We start from the raw sequence: 14,733 nt of genomic DNA, 5'->3' as shown, positions 1-14,733 counted from the left end.
TATTGATAGTTCTAGGTATTGTGTCAAAAAGAGCTGATATGATCAGATCCTATTATAGATTGTGGAAGAGTTATGGGTAGGTCTAGACATTGTGTCAAAAATAAATACATTTATAATAAAATTTGTTGTTTTTAAAAAAATTGGATTTTTTAATTTTTTTTGTTCGATCCAGTTAACTCATGATATTAATTTAATTAGGCATTGAATAGTAATATTTTCTTTAAAAATGTGGGTTAACTGTACCAAACATTCTTAATTTATAACTCAAATTTTAAACTAATTTCTAAATTTCAAAACATTTCAATTGAGTCTTCAAAGTATCAATATAATATCAATCAAGTTTTTTATCGATCTAACTTATTGTAAACATAAGTATACTTATGCACCAACATTTTATTTTAACACATCATACTGAAGTTGTCCATATAATTAATATACACGTGTTTACGATTTGACCCATATGTTCTAAATATGCTTACTATAGAACCAAACACCTAAATCGATGAAAAGATCCAACTAATATAATATTGGTAATTTAAGTATTCAATTAGTACATTCTATAATTTAGAGTTTAATTTAAAATATGATTGATAGTTTAGACACTTTTGCCTAACCCTTAGTATTTATGGGGGAGTAATTTTTTTTAATAATTTGCTGGTCAGTCAAAAAATGAACTTGCTCGGCAACTTTACTGCATGTGATGTGATACTGAGGAGATATAATAAAAATAAAATAAGTATATACTCAAGTAATTAATTATGCTATTTTAGCATTTTATTTAACAGAAGTTACCATATAGTATTTATTATCAATTGTTAATTGGTCGGGTGTTCATTTTTTCAAAATTGTCTAAATTTAATCTATAGAAACGTGCACGGGTAATAATTTGCTCTTACGAGTCCTTTTAAAATTCGTAAATTATAAATTAATATAATGGTAAATTTATATTTTGATCATTCCAAAAATTATAATTTATTTTTGGTCCTTTGATGCAATTTTGTAATTTTTCTGTTATTTGTTTAGTATTATAACTGTGGAAAAAGCAAGGTACTGCAAGTGTTGATGTTATATATTCTCTTCCATTTCATGCTAATTGCTTTTGACTGATTACTCAACAGCCTTCTTCTTTACGCCCTCAAATCACGTGCACTTCTTATTCTATACTCTCTCTTTTTTAGTTAAAAATTTCAGTTATTTTAATACAGATAGATATATCATACTGATTATTGAATCGAATAATTAAAAAATTTTAAATTAGAGTTTTATTGATAAAGAAAATTGGAAAACTCTGCTTCCTATTTAGAATCCCAACTCGATTTAATTTCAAATTTATTTGGGATCGAATAGTAGAAGGTTTGATATTGAAAAGAAAAATAGATAGAGAGATGAGAGTTAAGCTTAAGTTTCATGGAAAAGATGGGTCACAAATCATAATCTTTGATATTAAAAAATAAAAATAAAAATCCAAGAAGGAGCAAAGTTTCAAAGGCATTCAACATTGGATCTGAAAATATATAACTTTATAATCCTTTTCCTTTACCCCCTTTAATTTTTATTCTTTTATGTCCAACACCCACATCTATAATCTAATTAGAGCTAAACTGTAAGGACCTTAATGCTTAAAAATTCGAATTTAAGTCTTGTGGATGGATAAAACAATAATAAAAAAATTTTACTCTCAATTAAAGATTAAAAATGGAATTGGGATCTGGATGGAATGTAATGAAATAGAGCCACTTTGAGGTTCCCTATGAAATGAGGCATGGAACGGAGCCACTACAAAGAAGTTCCGGGGGTTACAAAGGAAACTTGAGTTCATCTTGGTCATGGGTTGAGAACGGAATTGAACTCTATGAGATCTAATCTCCGTTGTTCCTCGATAGCTTAGTGGTAGAGCGGTCATTGTTAATCGATCGGGTCGTAGGTTCGAATCCTACTTGAGGAGATTTGATTCATTCAATTAAAGAATTGAATGTCGAATGAAAGGGTTTGTTTTGATTTGTTAAGAGCGGTACCGTTCCTATGTCTTTGTTTCTATTGCATTCTATCTCATCGTATCACATTTTGTTCTGCGATATTTGAGAATCACCGTCAATACCTCGGTGGGATCAATGCGACTCCATATTTAATTGAAGTGAAGCTTTTGTTAGTGTTGTATTATGGTTGGTCCACCGTTAGGGTTTTGCATTAAAGGGCAGTTCACAGATAATCGTAAATTATTTCGTAACCATGTAATAAAAAGAATGAAATTGTAATAGACTTGAATTTAGTAGAAGAATTTTAATGGTATTGACAATTGAAATTGTATTTTTAAATCTAAAAAATAAAGGGGCTAAATTACAAATATAGAGAGTAAGGGAATTAGAGCATATTTAACCTAGTTAAAATTTTATGGCATAATTGTAAAAAAATCGTAACGTTGAGGGGTTTTTTTTTTTTTTTTTGCAATTATGCCAAATTTTATTTTAGTTATAATTAATAAAGTCAATCGAGGTTGTTGATAGGCTTAAGTGGTTAGTTTAATGATTGTTTTTTCACATTATGAATCAATGAATTATGAAGGACCACATTGTAAAACAAAATATGTGGTACAAAACGGTGCGCATAGATCCTAAAACCTCGCTTTTTGCTTTTTCACAGACACAGTATATTCCTTAACTCATAAGCATTGATTTATCAGTATCATGCTTTAAGAAGTACTTTATTAATTTATTATTCAACAACACTCTGTCAATATTCATGTTATAATTTTAAAGAAGGATGGGGCGATGATAGATATTGTTAAATTTATCATAGTTCCATTCCCTCTTATTTTTGTCTAGTTTCGTCCCAGATGTCAATTTTTAAAAATTACAACTTTGGCCCTCCCTACTAGAGGTGAATCCCAAGGGAAGAATTCTAATTTAATCTCTCCATAAACGATAAAATTATAAGTGAATGTATGGTAAAATTGTACTTTTAACTCTCCAAAAATGAAAGAAAAAAGTTTAGTTCTTCTCGAAAAAATACTCCTAGATTCATCCCTGACCCTACCTTATTTGATACTTCTTAATTATCTATACTATTAATAAAATCACTGATTGAGTTGGTGTTACAAGTCAATCGGGCACCAACTCGATTAGGGAAATTACAAAATGATTAAGTTATATTATATGAGGGTATTTTAGTCTTTTAATTTTAAAAAATAATAAAATATACATATGGTGGGATTTGAACCCATGCCAATTTTGTTGAAAATATTTTAAATTTACCACTGAACTAAAAATTTATTTTGATTTGTTTATACATTTCAAGTTTAGTATGCACACTTTATTACCTCCAATTGTATATCTATACTTACTATTAATAAAATTCTTGACTGAGTTGGTGTCACGAGTCAACCAGGCCCCAACCTGGTTAGAAAAATTATAAAAATTTAAGTATTTAAAATAAGTTATATTATTCAAGGGTAATTTAATATTTTTGATTATAAATAAATAAAAATATCCATATGGCGGGATAGAGTTTTCACACAAATAAATTATATTATCATACGTTTCATTATTTATTGCATGTTATTTTCAAACAGAAATCTATATTCTAAATTCGTTATTTCCACACGCATATGTCATAGGCCACGGATCAGAGTCCATGACCATTGTGCACAAAACGTCCCATAGAGGTCAACTTATTAAATGTGGCTTATTTGACCCACTTGAACTAGCCCGATTCGTGGAACCCATGGAGAAACTCATCTACCTGAAGCCTTGGTGGCCCTATGAAACAGTCTAGTAAAACTAGAGTTACCAGGGTAATTAATGTAAATCCTAAGGGATAAAGATGTATAGAGTTTAAATCTCTTATGACTCTCATCTTGTAGATAGGCTCTAATCTCGACCATAGACGTAACTCAATTTGTACCGTTGGATTTGGGGAGGTCAACTATAAATTGAGGCCTTCCCCCTCATTTGTAACCACTCAATTGTAAACCCTCAAGGTAATAGATTACTTTTCAGAGCATTTACTCAAACAGTTGGTGTGCAATATTTTTCTGTGGCATTTTGTTCATTTGTAGCTTTTTTTTGTCTTTCAAGTTTGCTTTCGCTTTGCTTCGGTGCCTTAGAGAATTTTTAGAAGAATTCTCATTTTTGGGGAGTAGGCTGACTTGGGCAGGATTTGAACCCAAGATGTAACGATCCGATAGTCAGGGGTGTCAGAAAGTGTATTCCCGAGACTCCGTTCTCGCAAATCAGACTCGTAAATATTGATTACAAATATTTACAAAGCTAGTTGTGTAGTTAATTAGGTTTTGGTTAAGTGAAATTGCATGAATTAAGAGTAATTAGGTATAAGGACTAAACTGCATATAGGGTGAAAGTTGAATTATAGATTAAAGAAAAATTAAAGGGATTAAAGAAGTAATTATACCATTGTTCTTTAATAAGGTGGCATAAGGTAAGATATTTATAAATTTAATATATATTATAATAAAATAAATTTACTTAATATTTAAGTATATATATTATAATAATAAACTAATGTATAATAAAATAAAATAAGTAAATGAATAAAAAAGAAAGAACAGAAAGCGAAAGCCAAACAAAAACAGAAAAGAAAGAAAGAAAAAGAAAAAGAAAAAGAAAAAGAGAAAGAAAGACGTAAGGCTTAGGGATTTCTAGGGTTCAAAGCTCAATTGGTTAGTCAAATTAGTCATTTTTCTTATAATTTTTATGTTTTTGAAATCTTGGTGTTAAGTACTACCCGATCCATGTTGAAATTTTAGCAATTATTGAGTTTTTAAGTGTTGTTAATGTTGAATAATTTTAGTATTAGGGATTAGATTGATAGATTTTTAAGTTAGAAATGAAAAGGATACAATGAATTGTAAATTTTGAATAATAGGGACTAAATTGTGAAAAAATTGAAATTTAGGGATTTAAGTGAAAATATGGAGTTAAATTTAGTTTAAAGTGGAAATTGCATGAAAATATAGAATTAATTGTAAAGAATAAAAATTAGTCTCGGTTTAGGGACTAAATTGGAAATTAGGCAAATATTGAGTCAAATTTAAATATTCAATTTGAAATTGAATTTTGTTGTATTGATGAATTTTAATTGTTTTAATTTCATAGCTAACGTCGTACTGGAATCCTCGATTAAAAAGGGGAAAGATAAAGTCGACATCGAATAGCTCGGAATTTCTAGTTTGTATTTCTATAATCCGAACCTAGTTGTTAATTGTTGTATTTTAATTTAATGTATATGGCAAGTGGTTAAGGTGAGTATATGGAACTTTGATTATTGGATTGATTTAAAATTGATTGAATTGAATTGAATTGAAATGAATATATGTGTTAATGTGAAATTTGGATATTGAATATTGGTTGTATTTGGAAAGTGAAATTAAACCCTATTAATTGTATCGGGCTGAGTGGGTATAGATGGCATACCATAGGATTGGAAGAGTTCAAGTATTTCTTTGACTTCGAGTCGATGAGGCTCTGGGTGTCAATTTACTTCGGTTTAACTGGTGAGACACTAGGTGTCAAATTTATATAGCGATGGACGCAGTTATTTCTTCGGATTTATCCGATGAGGCACTGGGTGCCAAACTAGTGTGTTGGTTGGATTCGTGTATCCGTCCGAGTCTAAGTCGTGTTAATAGGGGTAATTAAATAAAATAATACTATGATTGATATTGGATGATATTGCATGTGAATGAAAATGGGATAGTGAATTGAAACATGAAAATGACACACATGAATTACGTATTCATGAATTGGATATGGATTGAATAATATTATTGTTTAAATGATATATATATTAAATTGTGAAAAGCTATTATATAGCAAGTGATGAGATTTGAGAATTGTATGAAATGATGTATTTATCAATCTGAATATTGAATGGCTAATGCCATTGTATGAATAAATGTGGTCATAAATATTCAAATGTGCTTATAATTAAAATATGCATATTATATTGTCTTGTTTTTAAATATTCGGATTATATAAATACCACTGAGTTTTACTCAGCGTACGGTTTTGTTTTCTGTGCGCAGATTAGGTACTTCAATTTTGATCGCCGATTCAGCATCCAACAATGCTCCCGAACTCAAATGTGGTGATGTCTATCTTTTGTGTCGGCATGTACCTAGGGTGTCTAAATAATAGTTATTTTGTGGATTGATTGTAAATGAGATTATAAGTTTAATATTGGTTGATTTTATACATATAAACATGTATTTGTGTTTGAAACCATAGTATGGTATGGTAAATTGAATCAAAGCTTAGTATGTGCATGTGAATTTAAGTTAATGTTTTAGGTAGATATAAACTAGGCCAAATTGATGGATTTTGGCATGTTTATAATTTTAATTTGATGACTTATTTTGATGATATGAAATGTTTGGGAATTCTGTCTGTTTCATCGATAAACTTTGATAATGCTTCGAAACCCTATTTCGACGACGGATATGGGTTAGGGGTGTTACACAAGAAATCGCCTAAAGTCACGCAATTTTCCAGATTAAATTTTTAGCCCCGTGACAATTGGTACTTGAGCCAGTGTTCGAAGGCACCGATTGAGATGTTGAAAGGAGGAGACGAGCAGAATGTCCCGATAAAGACCTGTGGGAGGTCCAAGAAAATAACAGATTAAGGGATATGATGTCAACTTTAGAAGGTCAGGTGACCAATCTCGAGGAATCCATGGGTGGTATGAAGGAAACATTCGAGGTAGTTGAAGAACGAACCGATGAGTTAGACTCGATGAGAATGCAACTTAAGGACTATGTGGTAGAGGCTCTTGGTGCCAATCAGGATGTGTTGAAAGAGGCCCTCAATGCCACCATGGGTGATCAGATCGAGAAGCTAACTAAGAGTAATGGTGTTCTCGAAGCTTCGATTATGGCTTTGAATGAGGAAATTGAAGCCATGATGGCAAAAATTGAGGAGTTCAAGGGAAAGCTTGTTATGTGCAGAGCTGCTATGGGAAAAGGGATATTGGTTTCAGTTCCTAAGCAATATAAAATAGATGTCCCTAAGCCGAAATAGTTCAATGGAACGAGGTCCGCGATGAACGTGGACAATATTCTCTGGGGGATGGAACAATACTCTCGTGCAATAGGCATCAAGGATGATACCACTAAGGTAAACACTGCTGCAGTTTTTTTGTTGATGTCGCTCTTTTATGGTAGCATTGTAGGTCCACAAATGAGAAACGAAGTGGTATCGTAATTAGGACTTGGGAGGAGTTAAAAAAATTGAAAAAATAGTTTTACCCATAGTATGGCGAGAGAAGGCTCGAGCTAAGTTGCGCCGGCTTACACAACAAGTTACTGTTCGGTAGTATGTCAGAGACTTTAGTGAATTGATGCTTCAAATCTCTGACCTAAATGAGAAAGAAGCATTCTTCTATTTCATGGTGGGTTGAAGCCGTGGGTGAAACAGGAATTGGAATGTCGAGGGGTCCAAGAACTGTTTAAAGCCATGATTGTGGCAGCATCCTTAATTGAGTTTGTTCTGAAGAAAGACAAGTTCGAGTCTTTCAAGCCAAAGGACAAGGGCAACAGTGCGGAATATGGAGAAAAACAAGTTGAGTATATCAACAGTAATGGTGGAAATGGGAAACCATGAAATGGGAAACAAAAACTCAACAACCCGAATAAAAAGAAGAGCGAGATAAAATGTTTCTTATGTGGCAGTCCGCAAATGGTAAGGGACTGTAAAAAATTATTAGTGTTTTCTACCACAAAAAAGGATTATGAGCCAAAAAAAGCACCCATGAGGTTTGGTTCGATCATGCATAGTGTCAAAACCAAGAGGGGAAAAGAGAGTAAAAAGAAACTAGCGAAGTGCTTCTTATGTAGTAGTCAGCATAGGAGGCAAAACTGTCTAGAGCGATCCAAACTGTCCGCGATCAGTAAAGAAGTTGAAGAGGAGCCTAAAGAAGAAAGGCTATCAAAGCTTGGATAAATTATACTCAGTTTTGCTAACTCAGTTTTGCTAAGGCAATGAGGAATCGTAAGCAAAAAAAGGTTGATGTTTGCAGACATCAACATCGCAGCTCAAAGGAGGAGTGCTCTTATCGATACAGGGGCATCTGATCTGTTCATTTCGAAGAAATTCATGGGTAAAATTGGTAGCAAATCGACCAAGAAGATCAAGATTGTTAATTCCAAAGATGTCCCAACTGTGGGAGTAGCACAAGAAGTTGAGTTACAGATCGGTCAATGGAAAGACTAGAAAGATTTTGAGGTAATTTACTTAGATTATTACAACTTCGTGCTTGTCTTGAATTTCCTTAACAAGATTGATGCTTTTTTTATTCCTTTTGTCAAATGCATTTGCATCTTGGATGCTCAACAAAAGCAATGTGTTGTGTCGATGAGTCAAGACACAAGGGGTGGAACCAAGGTATTGTCAGTAATTCAACTAGCCAAGGATGTTCTGTGTGGTGGGGATATTGACTTGATAGATCATAGTACTACAAAAATCCCCTTGGAAATGTTAAAGGGGCAAAATATCGATATGAGGCCTGTTAAGATATTAGTGGGGCTACCACCTATGAGAGAGGTGGGTTGTGCATCAGATTTTGTGGGAAAAGTAGTGATACAGAGTATGCAGTTAGAAAAAGTAAATGTTATGAGCGAGGAACATCTCAAACACATATCTAGTGTTTTACATTATGACTTATCATTGGCTTGGCAAAGACATAGGGGCTCTTTCAGAGTTTTGAAGGGGGTAAGCCGAGAACCTTACAAATCAGAGTTAGGGCAAGACTCAAGGTGAACTCGATGTTCAATGTAGGTGATCGCGCCTCGGTGTATGTGCACCAAGGCTATGAATCAACACAAAAACAATTATGATATGGTGGTATACTGCAAGTGTGACAGATTGAGTTGTAATATTTGTAGTGTTACAATGGAGCACTCAAGTATTCTAAGGATCTAACCCAAGGGAATTTAGGGATTAAGTGATTCCTATTCAACTAACATGGAATCAAGAAGTCTAGCTAACTACTTGCTAAGTCTTATATTACACCAATTCATAATTGAAGTTAATTACGCTAATTAAATAAAAATGAGCAAATTGTAAAACAGACAAAACTAAGTAATCAACAATTCAATAAACAATAGCGATTGGATGACTTCTATGTTGCTAATTAGTAGTTAGATTATGGATCTAAAAAGCCTAAACTTCTAATTGACTCAATTTTACCTCTAGAGCACCATTTTACCAAATTAGACGATTGAGTTTGGTTTATCTCTCAACCTCACCAAACTAACTTGGGACAACCAAATTGATGCACAATAGGATCTCTCAAACTCACTTATCTATGTTTTACCTTAAAGGCGTCAATTCTAAGTTTTGAAGTTTATTTGATTTAGTCTAGTTTTTACGATTTAGTCTATGTAGCAAAAACTAACCAAGCAACATTTCAATCAACCAACCACCATAGATTTAGTTACTCAACATCTTTTCCATACAAGCAACAACCCAACATAAATTCAAAGCAAACATTAAAATAAGTACAAAAAAAGGGTTAAAGAAAGCTTAAAGTTTTTTTTATAGTTGTTTAAGGAAGATAAAGATGGCAATAATGGTGGTGAAAGTTAACACTGAAGTTCAGATTTTTATCTAAGAAAGGAAAATAGAACTGATCTATATTAAATGTTATGGATTAAAATGAAAATACAAAAAAGGTTTTGGGCACCAAAGTGCTATTAAGACCAAGCTACAGTAAATACTAACTAACTTAACAACTAAAACAACTAAAACCAGGAAAGCTTTAACTAAACCCTAAGACAATAAAGAAGACACTAACTAGAAAGCTAAAATAATGAAAGAAAAGGTAAAGACAACAACCCCCTTTTGTTCTCAGCCACAAGTGGCTTTTAACATCTTATTACAATCCAAAATTTTAGACCAAAATGCCTCAGAATGCTATATTTTGATTGGGTTGGTATTGGACAAAAATGACCCTTGTAATAAAATTTCCCTCCTTCAAGTAGCAGTATGGTGACACCTAAGCTTCAGTGTCGTGATACCTAAAATAGTAGCTAAATTGAGGTTTTGGAGGACTCAGTGTCGCGATACCTATTCCTCAATGTGCGATCCTAACACAGTGGCTAAATTGGGGTCTTAAAGGTCTCAGTGTCACGATACCACTAGAACTGGACTCAATTTTCTTCACTTTAGCACCTTTATCGTCTCCTTACACCAACTCAATCACATCCTTAGTTTCCCATTGGCAACATTTGGCCAATTTGGATCTCAAAAAAGGTGTAAAACTAAGTAAAAATGTTTATTAATGCTTAAAGCTAAAAATTGACAAAAACATACAAAAGGCACTTAAATTGCTTAATAATAAGCTCTTCAAGTGTATTGGAGAGCCTAATTTGATATATCAAATTACGGCAGATCAGTAGGCATGCTTAAGCTTATTTGTATGAATCAAGAGAATCTCGATCAAAGCCAGTCACAGTGGGGGCAAGTAAGAGCGGTGGCCTCTTATGAATGAGATGTACAAGAGATAAATATAGTGCTAGTTAGGCAACGGCAGAGGCATAAGCTAAGGCAAATGTTCCAAAAGGAAAAACTACCTGACAAAAACAGTAGTTGAAAATTAGCTGATGCATCAAAACCGTTATGAGATGAATCAAACCAGTGTCATTCCAAGGACTTGATGAGGGCATCGCGAGAATGGGTGGGGCAGAATGTCACGGGCCGTGGATCGAAGCCTATGAACACTACACATAGAACGTCTCATAGAGGTCAACTTATTATATATGGCTCATTTGACCCACTTGAACTGGCCCAATTCATGGAACCCATGAACAAACCCATTTACTTGAAACCTTGGTGGCCCTATAAAACACTCCAGTAAAACTAGAGTTACCAATATAATTAATGTAAATCCTAAGGGATAAAGATGTATAGAGTTTAAATTCCTTAAGACTCTCATCTTGTAGATAGGCTCTAATATCGATTGTAGATGTAACTTAATCTGTACTGTTGGATTTTGGGGGAGCTTAACTATAAATAGAGGTCTTCCTCCTTATTTGTAATCATTCAGTTATAAACCTTCAAAGTAATAGATTTCTTTTGAGAGTATTTACTCAAACACTTGGTGTGTGGTATTTTTCTATGGCTTTTTATTCATTCGTTGCTTCTTTTTATCTTTCGAGTTTGCTTCCAATTTGCTTCGGTGCCTTAAAGAATTTTTGTAAGAATTCTCATTTTCCAGGAGTAGGCTGACTTAGGCAAGATTTGAACCCAAGAAATTGCCTAAGGTCACGTAGTTTTCCAAACTAAAATTCTAACCAATGATGGATCTAGGGGGCGCGGTCGCCCCCTTGGAATTTTTAGATTTTTGAATTTTATATATAAATTATCATGTATTTTAGATTTGGTGTCCACATTGTATAACATTCGCCCCCTTAGCTAAATTGTATTTCATATGATTCACCCCCTTTAGCCATAAGGTTATACTTTATATTAACAAAGTATTTTTCAGTTTTTAATTATATAACTTTAATAATAATCAAATATTAATATATGATGGGCCTTGAAAGACTAAACTTAGAGGCCCAATATGGACTTTAAAGCTAAACTCCATAATTAATTGATTTGGCCCATACCTATACATATTAAGTTAGTGACTTTTTTGTATTTTGATTTGTATGTCTTGCTAAGGAATTATCTTCCTTTGGTAAGGTATCGACACTGCCGAGAGAAAAAGAAAGGAATTTGATGCTGATACTGAGAGCACAGAGTAAAAAAATACAAATTATGTTCCTTTTGGCTCCTTACACAAAAAACCTTTCGGTAAATATTTTTGCATAAATTATGTTCTTTATTTATTTGAATTTTTTTTCTTTTTCCTAATATGTTTTCATTTAGTATATTATTACAGTCTTCAAGTTTTTCTATTAAATTATGGTCAACAAAAAGATCAAATTTTTTTCAAGAAAAAAATGTCAGAAAGCAATAATGATCAATCGGTTCCTCAACCTTCTGTTATTAGTGGAGAAAAATCAAATATTAGATCTTTCCAAGCTTCTGAATGAGATATCAGGCCTTCTTAATCCTAAGCTCCGAAATGCAATATTGAGTCTTCTCAAGCTCCTGAACGAGATATCAAGTCTTCTTAATCCCAAGATCCTGAACGGCATATTAAGTCTTCCCAAGCTCCTAAACAAGATATTGGGTCTTCTCAAGTTCTTAAACGTCCTTGTAAGGTGCCAAGAGTCGAAACAAAGAAGTTTGATGCTTCTTCTTTAGAGCATGATCTAGGACTACGAAAATCTATTTGGGATTACCCTCCAAATCAACAGGATGAAGTTCATCAAGCTTACATTAAGTTTGTGCCATATCAACCGATTCCTCCAAGTGAGGCTCCAACATCTCCTCAGTATATTAACAAGAATGGACATAAATTTCTCCCATATTGGTACAAGTTATTCCCAAATTGGCTCAAGAATGTCGCATATTGCCTTCCTTGTTTTCTCTTCAACAAGTCATTTGGGCATCATGGAAATACTTTTACAAGCCAAGGATTTTGATCGTGGAAAAAGGTCAATGAATGATCTAAATGTCCTTTTATTACTCATGTAGGTAAGGATGCAAAAAATTATTTAAATAAGAATGCAATGAAAAATTATCTTGATCTTCAGAATTCCTTGCAAATTATTGGGAGGATTATTGAGAAACAAAATTCTGAACAAATTGCAAGAAATCGGCTACAGCTCAAGGTGTCAATAGATGCTATCAAGTGGCTTATATTTCAAGGTTGTGCTTTTAGGGGACGCAATGAAGCACAAGATTCAAGAAATCGATGTAACTTTCTTGAACTAATAGAACTTCTGGCTTCTTATAATGAAGATGCGACAATTGTCTTAGAAAATGCCCCTTAAAATGCATAGTATGTCAGTCCAACTGTTCAGAAGAACATTCTTTCTATTTTGGCGAGTAAAATTCAGGGATTCATTTGGGAAGAGATTGGAGATTCAAAGTTCTGCATTATAGTGGATGAAACTCATGATGAGTCAAAGAAAGAACAAATGGCAATTTTATTGCGGTTTGTTGATAAAGAAGGTTTTATACGTGAACGATTCTTTGATTCGGTTCATGTGTAGGACACCGCATCGTTAGCTTTGGCAAAGGCAATTTGTGAAGTTCTTTTACGTTATTGCCTTAATGTGGATCCGAGAAGTATTCACTTTTTTACGTTAAAAAAAAGGTTGTTCGGATTTAGAAATTTTATCCCCTTTGGAGTAAAATGCTAGATCTGTCCTTGGTTCTAATCCCGTGACACATGCATGTGCGATGAAGTTTCTAATTTCTAATAAGGTCAATGTGTAGTACGTAAAAAGATAATCTATGAATATCTAACTTAAATATTTTTAAATTTATTGTATAATATATAATTACATATTACATCTTGTCTTTGCTACTCAAGTTAAAAAAAATATTTCTCTATTCAAGAAAATCAGATAAAAATCCATCAAATAACATAAATTTTGTCATCCTTACTTAAATATTATTAACATGAATCATAGAATATATTTATGATATTACGTATATTTATGTAAACTCAATTGAATTAAAATATGAATTTTATATTTACAGATAAATAATCTAAACCTGCTTGTTTTTTATTTGTCAAGACTTCATTTTCTAAAAGCACCTCAACCCACAAATAATTATCTCCATTATTATGGTCTTTTTAGTCTTAGATTAACATTGGTGAAGAAAAGGCCCATGGTCACTAGTCAAGCCCAATTAGGTAAGAATTCAATTCTAAATATAAATTTAATATTTATTCTCACGTGTATCAATTAAGTCATTGGTGTAGTGACAAAAAATTTGTGTTAAAGTTATGTTTACAATTGACATTAGGTCTAGGGTTCGAATCATTGATGATTCAGAATTTGAACTCTAAATTTGATGCCAACTTTAAGCTTGATTTTAATACAAATTATTTGTCACTATATCAATAACTTTATAAAAAATATATATTATTTTTAATTTTTTATAAAAAAAAAGTCTTCCATTAATTTTTAAACATAAGTAGACCTAATCATGGGTTGGGTCACCCGTCCAGGCCTGAAGGCCTGTCCGAAAAGTGAGAGGATTTGGGTAAAAATATAGGCCCGAAAACTAGGCTTTGACAAAAAATTAAGGTTCGTTTTCTAAAATGGCTAGGCCTTGGGTAGGATTTTTTGCCTGGGCCTGACTCAGCTCAACCCGAATTAGCCTAAACTTTCCTTTTTGTTGTCATTTTGTTGCTATTTTGCTACAATTTCGCTATTATATTGCTATGATTTTATTGTTATTGTTTGGATATTGTACAACTCTTGTTTTATTGTTAATTTTGCTACAATTTAATAGGTATTTGCTTGCTAAGTTGCAACTATCTTAGCGTTATTTAAGTATAAAGATTTTTTTAATATATTTTCAATTTGTCGGGGAACATTTATTTTAATTACTGTATTCGATGTATTATATTTTTAAACTTATTTTTATATAAAAATAATAATCTAAAAAAAATTAATACAAGCGGATCGGGTCGAGCTCAGTTTAGCATTTTTAATCAGGACCAAGCTTGGGCAGAACTTTAGGCCCATTTTTCGCGTTGAGCTGAACCCAAATCAATAATATGAGCCTAATATTTTGTATCGACCCAGCCCATAAACAAATCTAAACATAAGCAAATCATCGTATTTTTTAACATTTACACTTTGATATT

The sequence above is a fragment of the Gossypium raimondii genome, chromosome 13 (assembly GCF_025698545.1).
Source record: "Gossypium raimondii isolate GPD5lz chromosome 13, ASM2569854v1, whole genome shotgun sequence".
Taxonomy (NCBI): Eukaryota; Viridiplantae; Streptophyta; class Magnoliopsida; order Malvales; family Malvaceae; genus Gossypium; species Gossypium raimondii.
Note: the sequence above shows the minus strand (reverse complement) of the source record.